The following is a 16,425-nucleotide window of genomic DNA, read 5'->3' on the forward strand; positions in this document are numbered from 1 at the left end:
GCGTCGGGGTCTGTGCTGACAGCTCAGAGCCTGGAGCCTGCTTCAGGGTCTGCGTTTCCCTCTCTCTCTGACCCTCCCCTGATCACGCTCTCATTCTCTCTCTCTCTCAAAAGCAAATAAACATAAAAAAAAATTTTTTTTTAAAAGGAGATAAGTGGTTACAGGAAAAAGGAAATAAAATAAATAAAAGAGGGTACATTTTTGCTTCCCTGTATTTGTAGGCTGAGTCATACCTGCTATCCTTCCTTCTGCCCAGTCAGGCACCACTGTTTATTTTGAGACAGAGATTTCTAATACTACCTAACATCATGCTTTTAATCAGCACGAAGTGCATATTTTTTAACTTGGCAAACGATGTAGTTCCTTAGAAAAACATTTTTTTTAAATGGCATGATTCTCAAAAACAACATTTAAAGAATTCTTAAGCAAATTCAAATTTCTCTGATATTAAATGGAAATATCCTGACCTCTTACATTCTAGACAGAGTTTGCTAATAGTACAAATATTTCAGAATTTATTGGTAAAATAATAGTCTGTATTAAGTTCCAATTATTCTGTTAATGTTTAAACCATCTTGGGGCACCTGGGTGGCTCAGTCAGTTAAGTGTCTGACTTTGGCTCAGGTCATGATCTCACGGTCCATGAGTTCGAGCCCCGCATCGGGCTCTGTGCTGACAGCTCGGAGCCTGGATCCTGCTTCGGATTCTGTGTCTCCCTCTCTCTCTGCCCCTCCCCCATTCGTGCTCTGTCTCTGTCTCAAAAATAAATAAGTCTTAAAAAATTGTTTAAACATCTTAAGTTACCTAAGCTCAGCATGTTTGTCTTCTCATTTTCAAGAAACAAATTCGTTTTGCGCCCCAATGAAAAGGTACACTTGTATAAAAAAAGACGTTTCAAACAAAATGGGACATTTCGACCCATTTTAAAAAAGCAGCAGCCTGGTAAATAAATACAGGCATGTAAATAAAGGTCTCTGGCTTTCTTCTCTTCCAATAGTTGGAAGAGACGAATGAAAAAGAATTAATACAGTAATTTTCCTATTTGGCTCCCCTTCTAAACTTACTTCAGCTCCCCAGCATTTATACCAAATTTGCCCTAGTTCTTATTTGAAGGGGACAGTCATAGAAAAGTCTTGGGAAGTGTTATAAAGTTTCCTAATTAAGATACATATTTTTTCTAATATGGATTAAAACAAATGTTTTCTGTATTTACAAGCATTCGGTATAACAGCAACAACATCCCTCTGGTTTACAAGTCAAAAGTGAGGAAAAATACACGTCGTCTTTTGCTTTTACAGAAGCACACACGTCACGTGCATCCCGATTCAGACACACAGCCTGAAATCTAAAGCACACAACGCAAATGGTCACAGGGGGTAAAGTGATCTCTTCCGGAAGACTCTCCCCCGGTAAGCGTATCGCCCCCTTTACAAAAACGCCACATAAACTAATTCCCGTCCTCCCTCTCCCTCTTAGACATTTAATTTCAACTGCACACTTGTATGGAGCCCACGTTACGCTTGCTGCTCTGTTCTATTCAACTAGGTGTTGCTCGAAGGTACGTACAGACGTGGTTTAGACTTCAGGACTTCATGCCCCCAAGGTTAAGGCCACGCACCTTTCCCATCTCCGGCAGGAGGGAGAGACGGAGACACGGAATCCGAAGCAGGTAAGACAGACACTGACTTCTCCACATTCGTCTAACAAAATCCTCAGAAGTGACCGATTTAAACAACTCCACTTCCCATCCTCTCCTGAAGTTGGGGGAGAAGAGGAAGGATGTTTATGGTGGTTGTTGAGCGAGGCTTCAGGGAAACCTCCCTTTTTTTTTTTTTTTTCTTGGCTTCCTCTTCTTCCCCATCTTTTTTGCAGGGAACAGAAAACGATGACCACGGTACGGTGTCTACACCTTGGGATCTTGAGGCTTCAAGCTCTTGTATTAAGGGTGGCTGAGCCAGACGGCAAGGGGGCTGAATCCCTCACGACGGGATGGGACCACCATTGCAGAGCATGAGGTAAGGTTCCATCGGAGAAGCAGCATCACTAATGTGTGTGTGTGTGTGTGTGTGTGTGTGTCCCGTGACAGAGACTGGACCTTGAGTAACTTCGCGAGCAGGTTAAGCCCTATCTGTAAGGCTGTGGTCCTTGTACCTGAAGCTAGAGGCTGCACGCAGCTGAGAAGGAAAGATGGAAATGAGATGAAAGACCAACCGGAACACTCCGGCACCATCTGGAGTCCTTGGGACAGACTGGGCCCGTGTTAGGCCTTACTGACCTGAGAGGTGGAAACAGCCCTTAGACACTGGGGACTTTCACGGTGGAGCTAAATGCATACACCTGACCCGGGCATCCAAGAAGCTAAGAGGATCCGAGAAAAGGTGGAACGAGTGTGGGTCCTCACATCAATGAGGTGGGCCAGCAGATATACGAGAACAGCCGCGTTCTCGGGTGACCCGAGAACACAGGATGGCTGCCGTGGCCCTTCTCCTCCCCACATTTCCCCAAGAACCTCTGTGCAACCCACTCTAACCAGGGACACATGGGAAAGGGAATCCCAGAATACAGAGCGTCACACAGCTTGGAGGCTGTCACATCCTGCGGTTCGTTAAGTTTCCTTTTTTTTTAATTAAAAAAAAAAAGTTTTTTTCACATTTATTTATTTTTGAGAGACAGAGCATGAGCAGGGGAGGGGCAGAGAGAGAGGGAGACGCAGAATCCGAAGCAGGCTCCGGGCTCCGGGCTGCCTGCACAGAGCCCGATGCGGGAGCTCAAAACCACGGACCGTGAGATCTTGACCTGAGTCAAAGTCGGATGCTCAACTGACTGAGCCACCCAGGCGCCCCTACATTTCCTTTTTTTAGACCTACTTCATTTGAAACACTGTTAGCAATGAAATACAATCCCTAATGGATGCTGGGCCCCTATAAAGAAATGTTGACTCGTGGCCGAACTAAATAACGAATGTGACATGTGGACTCAGATAACTTCAACAGAAACTTTCCTTGTCTTGATTGCATGTGAGACGCCCCTTTAAAGAAAACTATTGAAAACCTTCAAGAAAAGTATACTTGGAGAAGGAAAAGTTAAAAGGTCAAGGCATTGCTAGAGAAGGGCAGAATGAAAGAATCATCTTCTTCATTCCGGAAAGAAGACCGGGAAGGGATAGGTCATTGTCTATTTGGCAACAAAAGACATGGCCAAGAGAACTGTGGGGCTTGTAAAGAAAATTCTGAAAGGTTAATTCCGGGATGAAGGAACAGCATCACAATGCCAAGTTGTTTTTTAATTTTATTTATTTTTTCTGAGAGAGAGGGAGCGTGTGTGAGCAGGGGAGGGGCCGGGGTCGGGGAGAGAAGACGGAGAGAAAGAGAGAGAGAAGAGAATCTTAAGCAGGCTCCATGGTGCGCATGGGGCTCGATCTCACGCACTCCCCATCCCGGCGATCAGCGGGACCTTCCTTGAAGCAGATCTACGCAAGTGGGCTTCTGTGCCTGCCACGGCACGGTAATGACAGATAGATCCTTTCAACACGAGAGACAAACCCATGTCTCAAAGCCAAGATGATAAGAATACTTATTAGGGCAGCGTGGCTTGCCTCGGACCAGAAACTCATTGGGAAGAACGATTAAGAAACGAATGGGCCTCTACCAGGACATATCACTCTTGATTTTGAGCTGGGAGGTTGCGCTGTGTTCACCCCACACCCCGAACTGGATTGGGACACGGGTTGACATTTATCCACGGTGTTCCCTGTGGCCAAGTTCAGTGACTTTTCTCCCCATTCAGCACACATTCTCCAGGTGAGTCATGCTCCCGTATCTCCCCCACCCGATCAAAGCCTCGCTGTCCCCGCACCCCAACCTCAGGCTTCCTACCTTCCCTAACACCCTAACTTCCCACCGAAGTGTACCTGCTCTGTTTTTCGTTGGCAGACTGACAACCGAGGCTGAAAACTAATTGGCTCGGCTGATGAGGGCATGATGATCGCCTTATTTACCCCTACAGAATTCACCCAAAGAAATGGCTAGCCAAGGGGGGTGGGGGGGGTGCGGATTTCCTTTCATTTGTTCAGGCAGATGTTGGTGGAATTTTGGACAATGTTGGTAGGTGGTATTTGCCGTTTACATCGAGAAGGCAGCAGCTTATGCTAAATATAATGGCTAGTTCCATATTTTGCTCCCAAAAGGTACTCATTCCTGATTAACGACCTCAGCAAGTGGGTAATGATTATTCATCGGCCTCTTTAGGAACTTTAATCGTGTGGAGGACTTTCTAGACTTCAGATGGACTACTCTAGATAGAGGCATAGAAACAGTAATCAAGTAACAAGTAAGTACCTGCTGGATACAGGGGATGGTACTTTAAGGGTACCACGGGTTTAATTTAGCTGTCCGACAAATTATACACTATAATGCCATTTTACAGACGAGGGTCAGAAAAGTTCAACGGCCTAAGATCAGTCAACCAGCAAATTATAGTGGTCAAGCCTGATGCAGATCAGGTCTATCGGGCTCCCCACTCTTTCACTCTATTCTTTCTCACCCTACAATTCACAATTACCTGGACTTGTGACTTGAACTCCACCTCCATTGACATTAGCAGGGTTTAACAGTTGGTGTGCTGGCTGGTGGGGGGGGGGGGGGCAGCTGGAATTACAGAGAAGATAAGATCGGCCACGTGTCGATGACTGCTGACGCAATTACCCCACCCCATATTGGGGGAGGGTTATCATACAAGTTTCTTTGCTTTTTATATATTTGAAATTTGCCATAATAAACGCTGGCTTATAGGAATGTTCATTCTGTAGAGGCTTTCGATAGCCACAAATGCAGGATCCCAACTGGCAATACACACACACACACACACACACGCACACGCACACACACAGCTAAAAACTTCTTCTACAGCAGACAATGCAGATATTAATCAGTTGTCAAGGTGCAAAACCAAGTCCAGAGATCCCGGCGTGCCCCACATACATCAGTGGAAGCAAATGCTCCCTTTCTGTGAATGAATCACAGCATTCAGCTCCACTCTCTGTCATGCTCCCTCGCCGTCTGCGCAAGCCCGGCCAAACCAAACGAGGGATCACCAGTGGAGAGAACTGCAAATGTTTGCAAACTGTGAGCAAATGAGGAGAGAGTCCCACATTTAGAGAGACATGAATTATTGTGTGCAGGTATAAATAAACATTGTTCTCTGCTCAGGGTCTGTCAGCACCTCTGTGCTCTACACGAACTCATCCAGAGATAAATGAGCTAGTGTTACTCATACCTGATGAGCTCCAAAAACCACCTGAAGGGGCACACGCTGTACTTTGCGAAGCTTGTTTGCAAAACTCAGCCCTTGGAATACAGAGCTGCCCACAAAGCACGCAGCCAACTCTGAAATATGTGTTTTTAGGGAGCCATGAGGGCAAAACGGGTGTTCTCTTCTGTTGACCCACGTTCCAGATCTTGGCAGTGGGCGCTCCGGGAGTCCAGGAGTCCACAATTATTTTCCCCTCTCCCGTGTCCATTTTTTAATTAAGGCATGCTTATTATATGATATGTTTTAAAATACAATCAAAAGGAACATTTAAAATGGCCTTAATTCTCCCAACCAGAAGTAACCACCGCTAATTTTGAACACATGCTTCTAGAATTTTTAATGCATGTATAAAGTCTACAGAATTAAAACAGGAACATAGCGTAGGTAACCTGCATTGTTCATTCAAAAAGAGCCTATGAACGTTTTAATGCCCATAAACAGCCTTTACAACGATATTTACAATGTCTGAGCATATGGACATAAAATAATTTATTTAGTCAAGACGTATTATTGGAGATTTACCGGGAACTGAACCTTTGGGCTGCTCTCAAATGTAATTTTTGCTCCTGAAATTGAGCTTGAGTGACTATTTTCATAGACAATTGTTTCTACCAATCCATTGTAAGGATAAATCCTTACAAGCAGAATGCACAGATTAGAACTTTTGGAGGCTTCTTCTAGAGAGTACACAAGATCCTGTTCCTCATCATCCTACATTTAATAGCACTGACTGATAACTATTCTTTTTTTTTTAATCTTTGCCAATTCAAAAGATATCTTTGCATTATATCACTTTTTTAAATTTGTGCTTCTCTTACATTAATGATACTGAAGTTTTTTTTGTTTGTTTTATTTTTTAAAAATTTTTAACGTTTATTTGTTTTGAGAGAGACAGACAGAGTGCGAGCAGGGGAGGGGCAGAGAGAGAGGGAGACACAGAATCGGAAGCAGGCTCCAGGCTCTGAGCTGTCAGCACAGAGCCCGGCACGGGGCTCAAACTCACCAGCCGGGAGATCATGACCTAAGCTGAAGTTGGATGCTCAACCAACTGAGCCACCCAGGCACCCCAATGATACTGAAGTTTTTATATTTATTGAAAAAATGTGTATCTTCCTCTCTGTTCATATGCTTTTGTGCATTTAGTATTTATCTCTAAGGCTGTTCACATCTCAATAGCAGTATTTCCTTGTCTGTCCTGTGCGATGCAATTTTCCCCCATTTTTGATTGCCTTTTGACTTGATTTGTTCTTTGGAACACAGAAAAGTTTGAGATTTTTAGGTTAAAAAATGCACACACCTTAATCTTTATGGATTCTATGATTTAAGCTGTACTTGGACTATCCTTCCCAAGCTTATTTGTTCTTTTATTAACTCATTTAAAATTTTTAATCTATCTGGAATAAACTTTAGAGAGTAGTGTGAGGTATAGACATAACATTTTTTTCTCATGTGATGAGTCAGTGGTTCCTACCCAGTTTTTAGTATAAACATTCTAATTTGTTGTGATGAGCACTGGGTGTTATACACAAGTGTTGAATCACTGTATTGTATACCCGAAACTACTATTATACCATATGTTAATTTGAATTTAGATAAAAATTTACGTACATATGTACGTATAAAAATAAAAATATATACACATATATACATATATATATATATATATATATATATATATACGCACTCTTTTCCATACTGATTTAACCTATCGCCCTTATCTAAATATGCTAGATACTTACATAGTCTTTGGTCTGTCCTCATTCTTTTCATTCTGTTTCAGTGGTCTTGGTATCTATTCTTGGGCAAGTACCACCAAGTTATTTTAGCTATTGGTCACTTTCTTTTTTTAAAAATGTTTTATTATTTACTTTTGAGAGAGACAGAGCATGAGCGGGGGAGGAGCAGAGAGAAAGAGAAGGAGACACAGAATTTCAAGCAGGCTCCAGGCTCTGAGCTGTCAGCACAGAGCCTGACGCGGGGCCCGAACCCACAGACTGCGAGATCATGACCTGAGCTGAGGTCTGACGCTCCACCGACGGAGCCACCCAGGCGCCCTGCAATTGGTCACTTTCCAGACGTATTAATACCTTAGTGGAGAGCCCTATCTTATTCCGTTTTGTTTTCTGACTTTTCTTAGCTGTTCTCGCTCATTACTCTTCCTCAAACACTTTGGAATCATTTAGGCACTATGTCTGGAATTACGTTACAGCCATAGATTACGGTGCAGAGAATGAACAGCCTGCGATATTCTCTCTCCTAACACAGAAAGCTGGTGTTTTTTCATGCATTGCAGTTACGTTGGGTGGGGCCATCTGATCAGTTCCGAGCAGTGAGCTGGGAACGTCAGAGACATTTACCACGTATGATCAGAGGGAATTAAGAGCATATGTGAGTCTTTCACATTCTCTTCCTCTGAGGTGGTGACCATAGAGGCCATATCCTGAGAATGGTGGAGTCACAAGGTGGAAACAGCCTGGATTCTTGAGGTCCTGCTTGGAGGACGGTAATCCTGAAGTCACCCAGCCCGCACTAAGCTTCAAGTGAGCAAGACGTAAACCTTTGGTTTGTGTCAAGCCATATAGGTCTGCGGCTTTGTTTATTACCGTAGTACAGTCCCTTAGTAAAGGCTGCACATTTCTTAAGTATGGAGAGGTCTCTTGTTACTGTGATAAGGGAGTCACATTTTCACTTACTGTGATGTTCCTTTCTACCGGACAGGGGACCCATCTGCCTAGCAGGAGAGGAAGGGGACAGATAGATACAAGGCAGGAACCTAAGAGCTCCTGTTCCTGATTGTAGTTCTAGCTCACACTCGGCCAGGGCTGCAGGGCAATGCTCCAGGGTGGTTCTTCCCAGAGCAGACCCCCTTCCTGTCTTAAGCCAGCTTTGCTGCTGACCTGCTTTCCTGAGCCCGGGAACTCGTTCCAAGTAGAAAGGCCACCGAATGCTTCAAGCGGCCTCTGTGTCTGTACCTGAGACGCTCAATCCTGGATTGTTTGTCCTGGCTCCCGGCCCCTCTAGCTCTGAGTCCGGGGAGGCGGGCATTGGTTGAATTCTGCTTGGTGGCCCCTCCTCGTTCTCTGTGCGGGAGTCTCACCCTTTATGTGTCCTGAAATCGCGGACTGATGGGCTCTTGTCACAATCTGGCCTCACCTATGCTCTAAATTTGCAGGAGTTCTTAGAAATTCCAGCCAAGTGGGCACCACCCCCGATTTCACAGGCACACATGTTCTTTTCATAGAGAATGTGGAGGTGTGTGGGGGGGGGGGGGGGAGAGAATTAATTAAATGTGTGAGTGCAAATCGTCATTTTAGACTAGTGGTTCTTTCATGGGTATTTTCAGGAGAACGTGGAAAAACTAAGTGCAAACCCAGATGTCAGTGGAGGGAGCAAGTCATCCCCACCCCCACCCTCCACCATCCTCTCTGCACGTGCAAGAAAGTAGCACTACCTGGATTTATGTTCCCACTGAAACTTCCCTGAGAAAATGGAAATGATTATGGTCAGTTTCAAATGATATTTTTCCCTCGGTTGCATAAATCAGGCTAGCCAGAACTCAGCTGATGTCCTCCTTTGCTTTCCCGCCCCGGTTCCTGCTTTTTCAAACACCCATTCATGAATGAGATCTTATCTGCGGCAAAGGTCTTCGGTAACCCTGGGGTAAAATATATTAAATACGAGTATTTTTTTTTTTTTCACAGAGCAAAAACTATTCGACTTAAATGGCTATCAGATTATACCCTTTATAATATTTTTGGCATGAAAATGATCTCTTATGAAGCAATCTTAACGTACCCTGGATGGTAGTTTGATTTGTTTTAAAACGCCTTCACGGAGTTGTTGGCAATGCTGTGTTGGTTTCTACATGATTTTTGAAATTTTTTGTGGTCTATACAATCCCAGACCCTAGGAACCACTGGAATGCAGCTTCAAATAGTTGCTCAATAAGTGGAATATTTTCTGAGCCTTTGCATTTCTGAGAATGCCCGCCTGTCCCACCGAAAGACGAATTGTTGGGTATAAAGTTCTTAGCTCATAACTTTCTCTACCTCAAAACCCCGTGGAGTCATTTGGCATCTAACTGCTGCAGAGGAAATGTCTGAGACCAACCTCTTGTAAATAAATTTTTACTGAATAGTTGCAAGACTTTTTTTTTTTTTTTTTTCACTTACACCTTCCTGTTTCTCGAGGCATTGCTGTACGATTTCCCCAGGGCCTTCACTGAGATGGCCGTGTGGCGGCTGACGGCCAAAGGGAGAGATTCTAGAATCACCTAACTTCGAATCTAGTTCCATGCTTCACCAGCCACTGTACCCTTGGGTGGTGTTAGAGGTCACACTGTGTCCGCCAAAATGAGATGCTCAAGTCCTATCCCCCCAGGGACCCATGAACATGACTTTAGTCGGAAGTAGGGTCTTTGTGGATGTAATCGAATGAAAAGGAGGTTGTTAGGGTGGGCCCTAGTTCAGTGACTCACGTCCTTATAAGAAAAGGGAGGTTGGGACAGACACACACACACACACACACACACACACACACACACCCCAAATACCTCGTGAAGACACAGACACAGAAGGAAGATGGCCACTGAAGACAGAGGCAGAGGTTGGAGTTCTGCGGCCCTAAGCCAAGAAATGAAAGGCCTGGAGTTATCAGAAGCTGGAAGAGGCAAGGAAGGTCCCTCCCATAAAGGCTTCAGAAGGAACATGACCCTGCTGACATCTAGATTTCAAATTTCCAGGGGAGACCACCATTGTTTTAAGCCAACCAGCGTGTGGTCCTCTGTTACGGAAGCTCTAGGAAACGAATGTGGATTTCTCAAAGACTACGCACTTCAATTACTTTATCTATAAAAGGTGGATAATAACTTGTGATAAGACTATAGGGAAGGCGAAATGTGATAAGATGGCACAAGCTACTAAGTTCTGGCAGGCAGGAAGAATCTAATGAATGGGTTGTACCATCGCGGTGTCCCTTCTCCACCCTCCCATCACCTTCTTTGGGTAGCTCTCTCTCCTGGAAACGTTTTTTCTGCACTCTTGACGTGTTTTATTTTTTTATACAAAGCTTATATGGTTTTCATAAAATACTGAAGTCATTTGCCTTAACTGTGGAATTCCTGGGCCACCCCCAAAGATTTTTGATTCAGTAGGTCTTAGGTAGACCTCCAGAATGAGTATTACTTGGGGATGTCCAGACACGAACTCTCATTAAATACGGAAAGTGCAATGTAATTTAAGTGGCAGACCTGGTATTAGGATTCCTGGTCTATAAATATGGAAACTGAGGTCAAAGGAAATTTAACCCAAGTCAGAAAATGTAAAATCAAGTAGTTGTGTTTTTTTTTTTTTTGAGGCTGAACTTCAAGAACTTCACTAGTTTGAGGAAACGTGAAACTCTAGACTGGTATGAAAAAATGCCAGATAATGAGGGCTCCATAATACATAAAATATGGGAGACGATCCAGTAGTAGGATTAAGAACACATGGAATCAGAAAGGTTTAAATTCTACTTGTGGCGCTTACTTTCTAGCCGTGTGAACTTGAGAAAACAATTTAGCCTTTGATGGTTTCAAACTCTTCTCATCTGAAAACGCAAACAACCCCTATCAAGGTTCTTGCGGAAGTGACTTGAGACGCCACGACAAGGCATTTAATACAAAGTAAGTGCTAGATAAGTGACATTATTTTTCTACACACGCATTGTTTTTGATTTCAAAAAAGGAACCAACATGTGCACTTTCTGCTCTTGACTGGCCTTGAATAAATGCAGGGAGAAAGGAAGTCCAGAGGTGAGAATTAGGACCTAATTTTAGAAAAGATGTGATGTCCATGCTTTCCTAGGAGCTTATAAATGAGTATTGTTGGGAGAATAACTTCTCTGGGATTCTTCTGATTAACCTGCCTTATTAATTTGTCTCCTTGTACCTTCGAATTCTCTTATTTTTATAATATTGACAGCTCACTTGCCAAAATACCTCAGAACCACTTTTAAGAGTTCCCAGTAGCTAAGAGAAAATGCGTGCTTGAGGATGCTCTTTCTGGGTTATGATTTTCTCAAGGCAGAGCGCCCAACAGGCCTTGCCTCCTGCCGTGCGTGAACATTTCATCCTATTTTTCCACTCGGCCCCAGGATGCCGTGGAGGGGACCAGGAAAGGAATGCTTTCCTGGTGTGGGGAAGCAGGACAGTTTGATGTCATCAAAGGAGTTGGGCACACAGAAAATAGCAAGCAAAAGGACAGGAAGCTAATGTGCACAAAACTGCTTCTTTTATTTTTGTGTTACCTAAACCACTGTGGATTTCTGTATCGTATTAGAAACAGCCACCACGTTCAAATTTATTTTTGTGGAATGTGACCTGCTTTCCGGGTGTCTGGCAATGATTCCAGGTGTTTCTCTACATCCTCGGTCCTCAACAAGCTTTGAGGCCAGGTTGCTGGGCTCCCCTGTCCTACTTGTGGAACTGATCAATCATCCAGGATGCAAGGAACAGGAAACTACACACTAGCTTAAGCATAAAAACACGCCTGGAGAAATAAGTCTGCAGATAGACCTAAGAGCCTTGCTGCAGTGACTCAACAATTTCATCCAGAAACTGGGCTCTGTTCTCTCTCTTACACCCTGCCGACCTCTGCTAGTCTCTTCCTAGTCGCAACATGGCTGCCTTGGCTCCAGGAATCACACTCTTCAGCCCTGCTTCCTGAGTATTAAATGGAAAGATCAAGAAAGCACCTTCTTCTGCATGCCTTTTTTTTTTTTTTTTTTTTTTTTTTTTAGCAATAAACAATTATTTCCAGAAACCTTGCGGGCAGGTTTCTCCTATTTCTTTAGCCAGGCTGTGCAACGTGGCCACCTCTGGAGGGAAGAAACTCTGGGAAATGCGGATGAGGTAAATCTGATTGACCTAAGGCGATCGTGATTCACCTCCTGGGGCTGGGCACACTGCTTCCCTTAACAAAATGAGGCCACTATTAAAGAAGGCAGAAGGCCATGGCAGTGAGTAGAACCTCCTATAGTACATCTTCCTGTTTTGTTTTGTTTTGTTTTCCTTTTTCTGCACTGTGGAGCGGCACTTTTCCACTCCCGGTATACCAAGATACCATGTGTGGAACCAAGCCCCGGGGAGCTGAGGGGGAAAAGAGCAGCCGGCAGGTTACAGCTGAGGTGTCCTATCTGATTGGCATGATCTTGGCCTCGATCAGATCCTGATGTGGTCAGTTACCCTGGAGGAAGTATCAGCAGATGTGGGGGACCGATGTGAGCTGTTCGAAGCTCACAGGAGGCTGTTCTTTAAGCTCTAATCCGTACAGGGAGGGGAGGACATCTGTTCCGACAAGAACTCTGGGGGGTTTATCTGCCCTGGCTCCGAATCTAGCTTGTGTCCCGTGCCTCAGCCCTGCTGGAGCTGGGAGCCGGCACGCCCCACACCTGCGGGCTCACGCCAATAAGGGGCAGCAGTGCTGCGCGGCTGGGACCGGGAGAAGGGGCCCCCTCTTCCCACCTGCTGCTGGGCTGCCGGCAGCTCGGGTGCCTCTCCCTCCCATGCCTATCCTCGCCAGCAGTAGACGACCCTGGTGTGTGGCTTCTCTGACACTTCAAGAACCAGCCCGGTCAGGTCCCCCTTGGAGACCCGAGCAGCCCTGTTCCCCTAAGTCTCTAAACTGTAACAATCCTGACCTCTCCCTTTTCTTCTCCCAGCCAGACAGGTGATACCTGCTTCCGACAGGTGCTACCTCTCCGACGCCTCACAGATCCCTCTTTACCCTCCCGATTGCTCAGTCACCAATTCTGTACGTGTGCATCTGTATGTCAAATTTCCTGTTCAAAGGATGGGTGTGAGTCCTCTCTCCTGACCGGCCCTGACTCAGTAGGGCTGTCCTGAACAGACAGACAGCCAGGGGCAGAATCCTGAGATAGCCACACCTCCTCACACCTGAGTTGTCTCCTGTCGTAGATTACCTTTCCTAAGCCTCCAAAAGAGGATAAAGGCAGATAAAAGCTACTGTTCATTATTATTATTATTATTATTTTTAAATTTTTTTAGTGTTTAATTTTTGAGACAGACAGAGACAGAGCATGAGCAGGGGAGGGGCAGAGAGAGAGCGAGACACAGAATCCGAAGCAGGCTCCAGGTTCTGAGCTGTCAGCACAGAGCCTGACGCGGGGCTCAAACTCACAAACCGTGAGATCATGACCTGAGCCAAAGTCAGAGGCTTAACCAGCTGAGCCACCCAGGCGCCCCTGTTCATTATTATTTTTAAGCAATTTTTACATGTTCATTTATTTAAAATTAAAAAAAACATTTTCTTTTGAGAGTGAGCAAGCCATGAGTGGGGGAGGGGCAGAAAGAGACAGGGAGACAGAGAATCTGAAGCAGGCTCCAGGCTCCAAGCTGTCAGCACAGAGCGTGACGCGGGGCTCGAACTCACGAACTGCAGAGATCACCACCTGAGCCGAATGGGGAAACTTAACTGACTAAGCCACCCAGGTGCCCCTAATGTTTATTTATTTTTGAGAGAGACAGAGAGGGAGACACAGAATCCGAAGCAGGCTCCAGGCTCTGAGCTGTCAGCACGGAGCCCGACGTGGGGCTCGAACCCACAAACTGTGAGATCATGACCTAAACTAAAAGTTGGACACTTAACTGACTGAGCCACCCAGGCACCCCAAGCCACTGTTTATTATTGAGTAAGGCTCTGGACACACAGAGTTATGGGGAAACCCTAACTCCGGTGAGCAGCACCAGACCAGGTGGGAGCCCAGACGACTAGAACGAGTCTGAGTCCCTTTCAAAGCAGGAGAGCTGTCTCAGGCAAGGAATACACCTAGGCCTGTCTCGTCCTCCAAGATCATGGGATCAGAAGAACCATTAAAGGTGACGGGGAGTGGTAGTATATTCCAAGAGAAGAAAACCGAAGACCAGAAATCTCAAAAGACTGAACCCAAGGAGAAGATGTGAAGACAAAACCCAGTCTTTTAATCTCTTTGACCATTCTTCCAAAAGCTCGACTCTCAGCAGCATGCCGCCTAACATCTACACCTTCCAGCATTTCATTAGTGAAGACATTACAGGTGGAGTAAAGGGCAAGAATGACAATAGGCAAGTAAAACCCTGGATTGCAAGTAACTTGTTCTGCGAGTGTTCTGCAAGACGAGCAAACACGTCTAATAAATTTTAACTTGATAAACGAGCGATGTCTTGCAATGTGAGCCGTATCTGATGCTGAATGTCACATGATCACCACTGAGCCAAAGATTGTTGAAATTCGCTTTGATATACGAGTGCTTTGGATTGCAAGCATGTGTCTGGAACAAATCATGCTTGCACACCAAGGTTTTATTTCTAATGAGATGGAAAAATGTTGACCTGCACGTCTAGAGAGGAAGTTCTCTCACTTAGAGTAAATTAACCTCCCTAGACCTCACTTTCCAAATCTATGAATTGGAAAGGTCGAGCTACACAGATGTTCGAGGCCTCCCTACTCCCTGCAAGTCCTATCGACCTACATTGAAAACACATTGCAAAGGGCAGGGGTTCATATATGTCTTTTCCCAAAGAAACCTGTCCAGGAAAAAGAAGTCTAATGAAACAAGATAGTTCCAAATCAGGAAGTCTGATTCACCGAAGACTAAGTAAAAATCGTCAGTACGAATATGTTGCAATCTCCTAAACTGTGTGTGTGTGTGTGTGTGTGTGTGTGTGTGTAAGGCTAGCATTTTCCAAGTTTTCACGGTATTTCACAAAATGGGTTGCATTCAAAATGTTTGGAAACAACAGGGTTCAACAAAATTGTGGCAGACTTCTAGATGCTTACCCCAAATCCACTTCCTACTTCTTCCTCAGTTTTAATGTCACTTTAATATGATTTGTGACAGCAAGATGGCTAGGTCCACAGTGATGAACTGTGACTGGCATAATTAAGCTAGTCACAGCTTCCCTTGCAGCTATGGGCATTATAGGTAGCCATGGAACCCTGTTCTTTCCAGAAGTACCTCCAAGGATGACTTTTCAGGAAGAATATGCTTTGAGACTATTGACGTGGGCTAACATAATCACAATCACAAGACAGGGGAATGTCTTCCTGACCGATCATACCAGGAGGTATTCTTCGTTTAGGCATTTCTCACATTTCACTCTGGTTTCTCCCAATAAGTAAGAACCTATGCATTAATTCATGTACTTAATCATACTTTGCCCCGTTTTTAGAAAGGATTTACAACGAAGGAAAAATCTGTTGCCCAAAAAGGTACATGTCTATTAAACGCTTCGATTATCATAAGCCAAGAGCACTTGGGAATTCCAATTTTCTGAGTGTATGAAATATAACATTCATGTTAACCAATCTTTTAGACATAGCTGTGTCATCAAGTGAAAAAAAAAAAGGCTGAAACGCAGTAATTCTCAGTTTTGTGTACTAAAATCACCTGTGGTGCTTAAAAAGAAAATTACAGGTCTCGTCCTTCCATTCCACACCCTTTCTGATTTAATTGGTCTGGAAGTGGCTCAGGCATCCGTAATTTTTAAAGCCCTTTGGGTGACTGTGACGGACAGCCAAGGTTGAAATAGAGTGCTTTATAAATCTCAGAAGCTGTGACATTTCAAGATGCTTGGTGAATAAGGTTGTACGGTATGGTGGAAATAACACTGTAGCAGGTGTCAGGGGTTCCAGTCTTGGTTCTGGAGCTCAGTAGCTCGGTGACTGTGGGAAGATGACTTAAAACCCTGAGCCTTAAAATGCTATGGATATAAACGTCAAATGTTTATAAAAGCGTATGATAAAGTATAAGGAGTGTGAAAACTTTTAAGATAGTATTGGATACTGTTTTTCTCTTTATGGAGTGTTCTTTCCCTTGCATGCAGGAAAAAATCTGTTCCTCTAAGTAGAGTTCAAATCTCTGAGGCCTTCCCTGACCCAATTAGAATTGCTATCTCATCTGTATTTCTGCAATATCTTCTAAATTACCCGATCACACTGAACCCGTTAACTGACACCCCCTCCCACCCCCACTGGTACAGGGCAAGCTTCTACAGCTCAGAAGAATCGTATTTTCAGTATCCTGTGTCTAGCAATATTAGCTACCATGGAAGACAGCCAGAAATTGCCCTTATGGAAC

At 44.5% G+C, this 16,425-nt stretch overlaps 2 long non-coding RNA genes across 2 annotated transcripts in view; one reads left to right on the forward strand and one right to left on the reverse strand.

The window, feature by feature from the left end:
- Nucleotides 1–16,425, reverse strand: part of LOC122207287 — a 143,415-nt gene that overhangs the window by 126,242 nt on the left and 748 nt on the right. The window lies entirely within an intron of this gene.
- LOC122207288 lies at nucleotides 1,306–2,004 on the forward strand. Its single transcript, XR_006196759.1, has 3 exons — nucleotides 1,306–1,409; nucleotides 1,546–1,669; nucleotides 1,873–2,004. It is a non-coding gene; the product is annotated as an uncharacterized LOC122207288 (long non-coding RNA).

Source organism: Panthera leo, chromosome E1, assembly GCF_018350215.1.
Source record: "Panthera leo isolate Ple1 chromosome E1, P.leo_Ple1_pat1.1, whole genome shotgun sequence".
Classification (NCBI taxonomy): Eukaryota; Metazoa; Chordata; class Mammalia; order Carnivora; family Felidae; genus Panthera; species Panthera leo.